Source organism: Cupressus sempervirens, chromosome 9 (assembly GCF_028749045.1).
Source record: "Cupressus sempervirens isolate cs-2001-9-10 chromosome 9, ASM2874904v1, whole genome shotgun sequence".
NCBI classification, from domain to species: domain Eukaryota; kingdom Viridiplantae; phylum Streptophyta; class Pinopsida; order Cupressales; family Cupressaceae; genus Cupressus; species Cupressus sempervirens.
The window spans coordinates 495,436,733-495,446,835 of record NC_143126.1 but is presented as its reverse complement, the minus strand read 5'-3'; positions in this window follow the sequence as shown (position 1 = coordinate 495,446,835).

Sequence of the window (10,103 nt, the reverse complement as noted above, 5' to 3'; positions counted from 1 at the left end):
CAAGACATCTTTGGAGTAGAGCATACCATATGTGGCAATATCCAATGTTCAACCTAGTGAGCAAAAAAGAAAATAAAAAAGATTAGTTAAAGTAGTATCTTCAAAGGCAAAGAGAATAAAACAAATGGCCATAGGACCTAGTAAGAGGCAGAAAAAATTATTGACAATTGAGTCAAGCAATGAGGAAGAGGAGGAAAAGGAAACCAAACAAGCTGAAAAGGTGACTCCACCTAAGTAAGCAGCAGGCAAAGCTAGGCAACCTTGGAAGCCAAAAGATTGAGAAGATCAACACAACAATTGCCAATGAGGGAAACTTTGTTTGGATGAACAATTTTTATGACATACAATACTTTTGAAATGGATCAGATTGATATATCTATTGTGAGATATATTATAGAAAATGATCTTAGTATGAAAGATATCAAAGGAATAGTGAACCAAAAAGTCTATGAGAGACTTATAAATAAGAAGACTCCTGCCAGGGAAGAAGACCTTGAACATCAAAATTCTATGCTAAGGACTATCTGTAAGACTGATGATGAAGATGAAATTAAGGACTACAATAGCTATCAATAAGATATTTTTAGAGTCATAGGCAACATCTCCTCCAGATCCTAGAACCTTAGAAGTATTAGTAAGTGTTGACACCATGAAGATTGATCAAACCAATGTTACTCTTAACATTGATGATACCAATCCATTTGGTAGTTCCAAACCAAATGTACTTGATACTGAAGTATTGAGGAAAAATTGAAATAAATAGAGGAAGAGAAGAGGTTACTAGAAGAAGAAAAGAAGAAGATAGAGGAAGCCATGCAACAATTTCTTGAGGAAGAAAGGAAGATGAAGCAAAGAGAAAGATTGTAGAAGAAGAGAAGAAAAAGAAAACTAAGGAGGAAGAGAGGAAAATATTAGAAGAGAAGAGACAAAAAGAAGAAAAAGAAAAGAAAGAAGAGGAAGAAAAAATAGCACAAGAAGTAGCAAAGAAACAAAGGGAGGGTGAGACTAAACCATATAGTTCATCTATTCCACTCTCTCTTACTAGTTTAGCTACTGATGATGATAATTAAACTTATTTGATTTCATCCTTATCTAAACTTTTATAGAAGAATAAAATAGTGAAAATTTTGTAGAGATCATTAATGAAAGTAACTGATAGAGTGCATATTACTTTGACAACACAAAATACTAAGTCAAACCCCAAATAGAGAGCATAGGTAGTGCTAAAATCATTTTATGAGGAGTTAACTAAATTGTTGAATGTTGTAGAGGTGAAGGCTCAAATTTCCCATGATGCTAACTTATTTAGCACCATTTGCCAGAATATCAAGAATGACCTAGTCAATCTTGATACATGCATAAAAGAACTTTGGAAATGTCACTAGGAAGAGAAAGCCTTGTATGTTAAGTGCACCTTATCATACAAACTGACTACAAATTTGGACAATCGGCTAGAGACTAAGATGAGTGAGCTAGAGGCTCTATGCAGCCAAATTCAATATCCATCTAGAAAAGTTGATGATTTTAGAGTCAAGTTGCGAGTGTTCATAGCGAAATTAGGAAATTGGAACTTTAGAAAGAGTAGATTTTGAAGAGAACATCTAATTTCAGAGAATCTATTGCTCTAAAGTTATTTTTTGTTGAGAAGTAGCTAGAGGAATGCATCAAGGCCAAGGACACATATACAAACATTTTGTATTCAGATATGAATGTAGTTGAGATTGTATCATATGCTTTATGTGTAATTCTCACATTAGCCGAGTCTACCAAAGAAACATGGAACAAAGGTAGGGATAGTTTGAAGACCATTTTTGAGATTGTATGAAGATAATATCAACATAAGGAAGGACAAAAATTTTGATAGTTTTTGGATAGAATCTTGACATTTTGAACTTTGCCATTGATGTCAAAAGGGGAGAGATGTGAAAATTATATACATGTCAAAAGGAGAAACTATTGAAGAAATACATGTGAAGATTGTAAAAGTTTAAAGTATATTATAAGGGGGAGAAAATATGTAAAGTTGAACAAGTTATAATAGATATAATATTTATTTTGATAGTTAAATTTTGTCACTTAGCCAATTTTCCCTATTTTGTTGCAATCAATGCAAAAGGGGGAGATTGTTGACAATTGGATAATTATGATATGTAATTGTTATCATCAATATAAACACATGATGTACATGTTGATAGGAAACCTCAAAAATATATATACTTAGTGTTTGATAATCAAAAAATTGTCTAAATGTAGAATCTATTTACAATAGTGTACTATTTTGTTTATAAGATGTTACAAACATCATATTATGACATGAAAAGCTACATGGAGGTAGTATACATGTTGATGATGATATATATAACCTCAAAATTTTGTATGGACTATATGAAATAGATATAATCATGTTTTGATGATGCAGGACAGAAGAATTGAAGGAAAAAATTGATTTGTTTACAAAACAATTACTTGTCCAATTAGGGCCAACATCCTAGATGTTTACTCTAACTTGGAAAAGTGAATTGTGGTACTAACTAACCCAATAGTAATTTATGTAAAGGCATGGTATTTATGTAAAATACTTATTTTAATAAGAGGTGTGCTATCTTGATATTATGAGGAAACTGAGTGCTTCTATGTGCTTGTGAAGTTATGTGAAGTGAGCAAACTTTTGTAAAAGTAGTATATGAAAAGTTTTGTATTAGCTATCTGGTGATCCAAGATTGAGCTAAAGATAAGAGATTAGACAATGAAAAAAAATAATAGTAAATTATGTGTTTGAGTAGTGAGCTCTTCTTGTAGTTGAAATTGCATGTTTGGGCAATGGGCTCTTCTTGCATACATTGTACTAAAACTCTTAATAGGGTTGGAAAAACTTCTAATAGGGTTGGAATCTCCTAACAGGGATTCAAAGTCTCCCAAGACTACTTATACTGAATTTTCTCATTGACTCCTAATAGGGTCCATCCTCTAATAAGGAACTTTAATTATAAGTGTTCATACTTAAATTAAATTAAATTCACCCCTTTAGCTAATTAAATATATTTGATTTAATAAGATATTTCTTCTTTTTAATTAATTAAAGTTTATCCATTTATGAGGTCATATTCTATTTTATTAAATTAACTATTCTCTCTAAATCTTCTCTTCAGTTTAGAATGGAAACTCTGGGTGAACTAAAATAAAAAAGGGATTAAATTAGTTAGCTCCTTATTACACTCCAAATTAAATTAGTTAACTCCTTTATACACTCAGTAGCAACTAGTTAACTTCCTTTTCTTAAGGAATTTTCCATTATGATTGAGTCTCACCTTCAATCTAGATCATCCATTCCAATTAATCTTGACCATAGGTTGATTCTAGGGTTCTATTTAAGAAGCCTTCAATTTCTCATTATGGAGGTTGATTTGAAGTTGCATCAAACTTATTTTGGAATATTTACTCATTTGCTCTTGCATTTTTAGCTTAATATTCTTGCATATCAATCTTGTATAGTTTATTAATGCATACATTTTAGATTAATTGTTCTTTCTTATTCTTAGAATAATCTTGCATATCTCATATAGCTTAAAATCCTTTGTTCTAGAGGTTTGGTTGCCTGCTTCTCATTTTGAGAGCAAAGGAAAAATCCTTCTAGTTAGAAGGAAATATTCACATATTCATTCTAGGATGATCTCTCAAATAATAACCATGTTGGAGTGTGTGTGAGGATCTAAGGCCCACATTTCACATATACATTTCTAGCACCCATTGTGGGGGCGAGAAATCAAATTTTCTAGCCTCATTTACTCTATATTTTGCATTTTTAAGGATTCTATTGTGGTTTTCCATACTATTTTCTAGATTATCATGCAAGAAATATCATTTTTGTGCAAAGAACTAAAGATTTTGCTCCTTGTTATGTACTTCCTCATGCAAGAAACTACCAAAATTGTGCTTCTTTGTGGGCCTTGTTGTACTTCCTTGCATGAGGAAATGCTAAGTTTACACTTCCTCATAGGGTTCACTACACTTTCTCACATCATGTGCTATGTTTCTTCACGTGAGACTTGACACTAGTAAATTAAAAGTCTACATTTTTTCTTCTTTTTCATGATTTCTTTGATCTAATGATTATTTTTTCAGCATTTATTTGATGATATCTAACCTTTGATGTAGCTTAATAGTGGTTTGTAGGATGCTTGTTGAAGAAACCTTATCAAAACACTTGAAACATGTAATAATTGTGTGATTGTATGACATTTTTCAAAGATATGCATGTCAAAGAAATCTTTTTAAACCCACCTAAACATCATGTTTTCTTTTATTTCTTTCTTAAACATAGTCTAAATAGGGCTTGTGAACTTCATATGGTACAAGACATGGGAATAGGGGAGTATGCTCTTTAGTACTTAGAAGTGATGCCAAAGAGTAAATCAGAAACCTAAAAGTCATTAAAAGATGATACCCGAGGGAGGCAAGCAAGTTAGTGGTTCTCCCAAACAAAGCCTTTAATGAAGAGATGATGATTTCCTTTTAGGGGATCAAAGTCTTAGAATAGGACAAGGTGGGATTGACAAGCTAACTCGGTGATGAACGTGTCTTGTGTGTTTGGGTAAGGTGATGAGGTAGAGGAGTATTCTCTTTCCCCTTGAGGGAAATCATAAACTTGGACCCTTAGATCTGAATCACCAGTTTGAGTCAACCTATAGAGGGCCTACTGGAGTGATCCAACCTTTGGGAATGACCCAAGTGAGCACACTCCTTTTGCCTAAGATTCCAACTCACTATAATAATGAAGCTTTGTAAAGATAAAGACTCCAAAGCCATATTAATTTCCTCTTCTTCATTCTAATATCACATATCAAGAAGAGACTCTATAAACTGCACTAGTAGGTGTCAGCCCTAGTCTTACTAGTCAAGTGTGTGCACTTATAGATGCTGGTGTGGGCTACTAGCCTCAACTTCACTTGTGAAGCCATTGGGGGTTAATATGAATGGAAGCCAAGTAAAAAACTCTTAGTTAGTTGCTACTTGATTCACCTCCAAAAGGGGGGCATAATCTTTGTGCAAGGAGGGGGAAGAATCTCTCATGTAGATACTCACCATAGGCATGTACCTAGGTGTTGGAAGGTGGTATACATGCTTGAACCCTTCCATAATGGTGTTCATTCAATGTATATGTTATTGAGCCCTTGGAATACACCAAAAACACAAGTGCCCTCTAGTGGGTGATATGACTATGTGAGGTGTGTGCATACACATAAGTTGTGGGACAAAGGTTTTTCCTTCTCTAAAATTTTTGGTTATAGGGATAAATGAAGTTTATTATTGAGTCTTTTAACTTGTCCAAAATTTTCAAACAAACAAAAGGTCAAGACTCCCCCATCCCTTTGAGTTGCTTTTCCCTTGGTTGGATTGTTTTTGACTACTGCTTGATTCTTGTGTTTATCTAAAAAAAAACTATCCTTTTGAAACCATAATGTTGTTCAACAACTTGAAAATCATCTTTCTACCTATCTGAAATCTATTAGAACAATAAACAATCTATCCAAAACTATCTGAAAGTTGGAAAATCTCTTCAAAATTCTACCACAGTTGTTAGTCTGGTTCACATTTTTGCACCTAGTTTTGAAAAATTTCATGTGAGAACTTTTTTAGTTAGCACTTCTTCACGTGGCTCTATCCAAGTCCTCACACGGTTCTCTAAAAATCTCTGCATGAGATCTTGCAAATACTACCTTTTATGTCAGAATCTTGTCCTTTTGTCAATTTATCAACTTCTTGCACAGCTCTGTGGAAATCCTCGCACAAGAAAATTGGTCCAAAATTGTTTTTTTGAATCTTTGTGGCCTTCTTTGAGTCTTCTCACATAGTTCCCTAAGAATCTTCATGTGCGGTCTTATCCTCAAACTATCAAACAATTATGTTAGAGTTGTTTGTGCTCCTAGTTTGATTTGGTTTACAACATTTTACCACTTCTTTATTTGCAAACAATGTTAGAACAATGACCTCTTTCTTAGTTGAAAACTCATGACCTATGCATGAACAAGTCTCCTCACTTGTTTATCTTATTCTATCCCTTTTTGTTCATCATACTTTCTATCACAATAGTCATAATTCTTGGCTATTCTAGCCATTACTCAAATGAATTGTACCCAAGTATACAACACTCTTATCTCACTTTGAGGCTACATTCTTGTGTGTTCCTTGTCTAGGATTTTTCTTTTCATCATTATCTATGGTTGTAAACATTATGCTATTCCTCTATCTATGGTGGGCTTATGCTCCAAAACTTGGATGTCACTACTTAAAACATAGTACATCAAAATGGCTAGCAATAAACACACATAGTCTAACATTCCTAGTAAGGAAGAAGGGATTATAATCACAAATACAAAGGAAAAAATTGAAACAATAAGCTCTCAACTTAAATGACTAAAAGAAGAGGAAAACACATCATCAAATACTTTCTCCTTGCAAGGTTATTCTAGTTCCTCTAATGACAATGAGCCATCAAATTCTTATGATGTTGAAACCAAACCCATGGAAAGTAGTGTACCCACAAAATTTGAAGGTATCTTTGAAAAAAACCTTGGGAATTTAAACCAAAGGATAATTTCACACCTTTGGGAAAATCTTAAATTAACCAAAAGAACTTCTTGAAGAAAAACTTATTATTTTACCTAAGGTTTCTTTGGTGGGAGTTTCCTTTATGAGTAACTATTATGCCTATCATAGACATAATTTACATAAGACTTCACATTGTAAGGAGCTGAAAAACAAGATCCAAGATCTCTTTGATAATGTAATAATTCAAAAATCTAAGCTCTCATCTACTAGAGATTCTACTCTCAAGAAGGATCGATATCATGAGACCAAGTCTAGTAATGGTTCAAAATGCAACTTCTACTTCTTCCAACATGTCATCACCTTCTAAAGCATCTAATATTTTGAACACATATTCAATAAACAAAGAACTCACTACTCCCCCTATTCAACATATGTACCCTCAAGGATTGCCTTTAAAATAAACTCAAACCAACATATATTGGGTTGCAAGTCTTTTCACTATTTACATATCATATGTCTTCATGCCCTGTTATGCCTATGAATTCCACTCCAAGTAATTTTTCTTCTAAAATTCAAAAGCCTATTATGTAGACTCCAAAAATATATTTGAATATAGATTTAGATACTCCCTCATCCTTGGAATTGGTTTCATGTCAAGAGGACTACTTAAATGATGAAGAAATAAGTGTTAATCAAGACCTTCCTTCATCCCCTTTCAAATCTTCCAAGATCTCATGCCTCCATCTCAAGAGCCACATAGTCCTCCATCTCCCATATCATGCACCTCTACTAAGAAAGATCAAGATATTCCTTCCACCATCCTTAATGAGATTATTAAAGACCAAGAGAAGGAAACTTTTCCTATGCTATCTAAAATTTCTTTTGAAGAGAAAAGTGTTTCCTCACCCTCTTGTTCTACTTCGCTACATTCACTTCAAAACTATGCTCAAACTTTAAATACTCTAGTCAATGGTATTGCTCCTATAATAGTTACTCATAAATCTATTGATGGCTTTGGTCATGTTGCTCACTCTAAAGATACTGGTATCCCTACTCATGGTCCATTCACATTTTCTAAATCTATCCTTGGTCCCTATCCATCTAAGCTAAAACCTTCAATTCTTCCATCCATATTGGGACCTTATGTTCCTCTATCTCCTACTTCCACTCTTAGCTCATTACACATTCCTCTTGCCCTGCCCCAAGATCAACAAAGATACACATGCTTGAACTCTTCACATTCACTTTTCCATCTAAACTAGTCATATTGGCCTCATTCATCCACATGTCCCAAGTCCTTTGGAAGCAATTTGGATGATAACCTCAAACACAAGTGGATGAATACATCTTCAAAAGTTTAGTGTCTCCTCTAATCGACATATGAATATTAAGAAGAAAAATTGCAAAATATATCGCAAAGGTCCACTATTCAAAGAGCTCAACCAAAGAAAGTATGGGTTCTTAAATCTATTATTGAAGAAATCCGTTCCAAAGCATCTAATGAAAAATCAAAATCTATATGGATTCCTAAGTCTCTTTTGAAGGACTTGAATATTGAAAACAAATCAAAGTTGACATTCAAGCTTCCAAAGGCTTCCACTCCATCTTTTTCCCAATATCTTCCTAAAAAGGTTTCAAAACCCTCTACTCTCCATCATTCCATCACCCTTCAAGGTGTGTGCAGATGTTTATCTTTCCTAATATCTCATCCACACTCATGAAATCCTCTAAACCTTACCCCTACTTGCTATCCTTGTTCATTTTAGTCTTCCAAAACCAACAACCTTATCCTTCATCTAGCTTGCATTTTCCTATCATTTCCCTTCCATTACCTTATCACCATCTTTGAGCATACTTTGTTATGGCCTTATCCTATCATAACTTATCTTTCTTATATGCATGCTATCTAACTTGAGAAAGCTTGAGCTCTTTCTTTAAAAAAATGAAAAATGAAAAAGTGCATTGGTGAAAACCACTTCTTGTGGCACCTTGGCAGCAAAAGTAAAAGAAAAATAAATCCATCCTATGGTGAAAACTACTTCTTGTGGTACCTTGGATAAATACCATGATAAAAACTTGGTAAATAGGTTTCATGCATAATTCTTCCATCCATGACATCCTATCATGATCTTTCTTATCCTTCAAATGTCTCATTCCCAAATTTAATCACTTATAACCTCCATAAAAAACTTTACTATCCTTTTTAGTTAACCCTTTGGTCTTGATCAAGGAAAGAAAGAAGAAAACTCAATTCTTACCAATCTCTTGACATGGTCATTTTCTTTGATTACTTACATTATATTATTCATTACACCATGAGCTTATATTGCTATATCCTTTTCCCCTAGCTTGGGTAATCTTCTGAAGACTTTCCTTGAGGGTAATATTCATTGCTTCATACTCCTCGCCTATCCATATATGCTTATCCACTAGCTTGCTACTACATCTTGTCCTACACCTTGCTAGACATTGGAACAAAATCATATGATCCTTCTTGAGAGCTAGTAATCTCTTAGAAAAAAGTTCTAAAATTTTGAAAATGTTCTGAAAAAATCTAAAAATTACAAATAGTCTTGAAAAAAATCATTACCCTAGTGAAAACCTAGAAATAGGCACCTTGGTAATACCAAAAACATTTGAAAAAGCCAAAAATACTATTTAAAAAAAAAAAAAAGTTCCATTAATGAAAACTTGGAAACATGCATCATGGTAGAAAAAAAAGAATTCTTGCCAAGAAGGTGAAAACCTTGTAAATAGGTGCCTCTTGTTCCAAATGCTATATCTTGTAGCTCATCTTTTGGCTTCTTGTACAATGGCTTTCTTGCTTTAGTTTTCTACTTTTTCTCATGTATCCATGGAATGAATCTTGTCATAACTTGGGGGCAACACCCTACAATATCATAGGAATCTCTTGCGATAGTCACCAATTTTTCTAACTGCATCTACCTATTGTCACTAGTGTCACTTTAAAGATTCCTCTCAGGGAAGATCTCTCTTGTGTTAATCACCAGTTGTTCTAACTGTGTCTATTTATTTTTTCTTGTGTCACTATTGAGATTACTTTCATAGAATCTCTCACGTCAGTCACTAGTTGTTCTAACTACGTCTACCTACTGTCACTTGTGTCACTTTTGAGATTCCTCTCATGGAAGATCTCTCTCACATTAGTCACTAATTTTTCTAACTACATCTGCCTACTATAACTCGTGTCACTTTTGAGATTCCTCTCATGGAAGATATCTCTTGCATTAGTCACTAGTTGTTCTAATTGTGTCTACCTACTATTGCTTGTGTCACTTTTTAGATTCCTCTCATGGAAGATCTCTCTTGTGTCACTCATTAGTTTGTCCTAACTATGTCTGTCTACTATCACTTAGTTTCCTACCAAGGTTATTCTTACTGAAGATTCATCTTTGACTTTAGTCATCAGTTGTTTTGACTATGTCTATCTACTATTGTTACCCTACTGAAGCAATTTCTTTCATACATGTTCTGAACATTGATACTTGACATCAATCTTAAAACACAAAAAATGAACTCAAAAATGATGAATC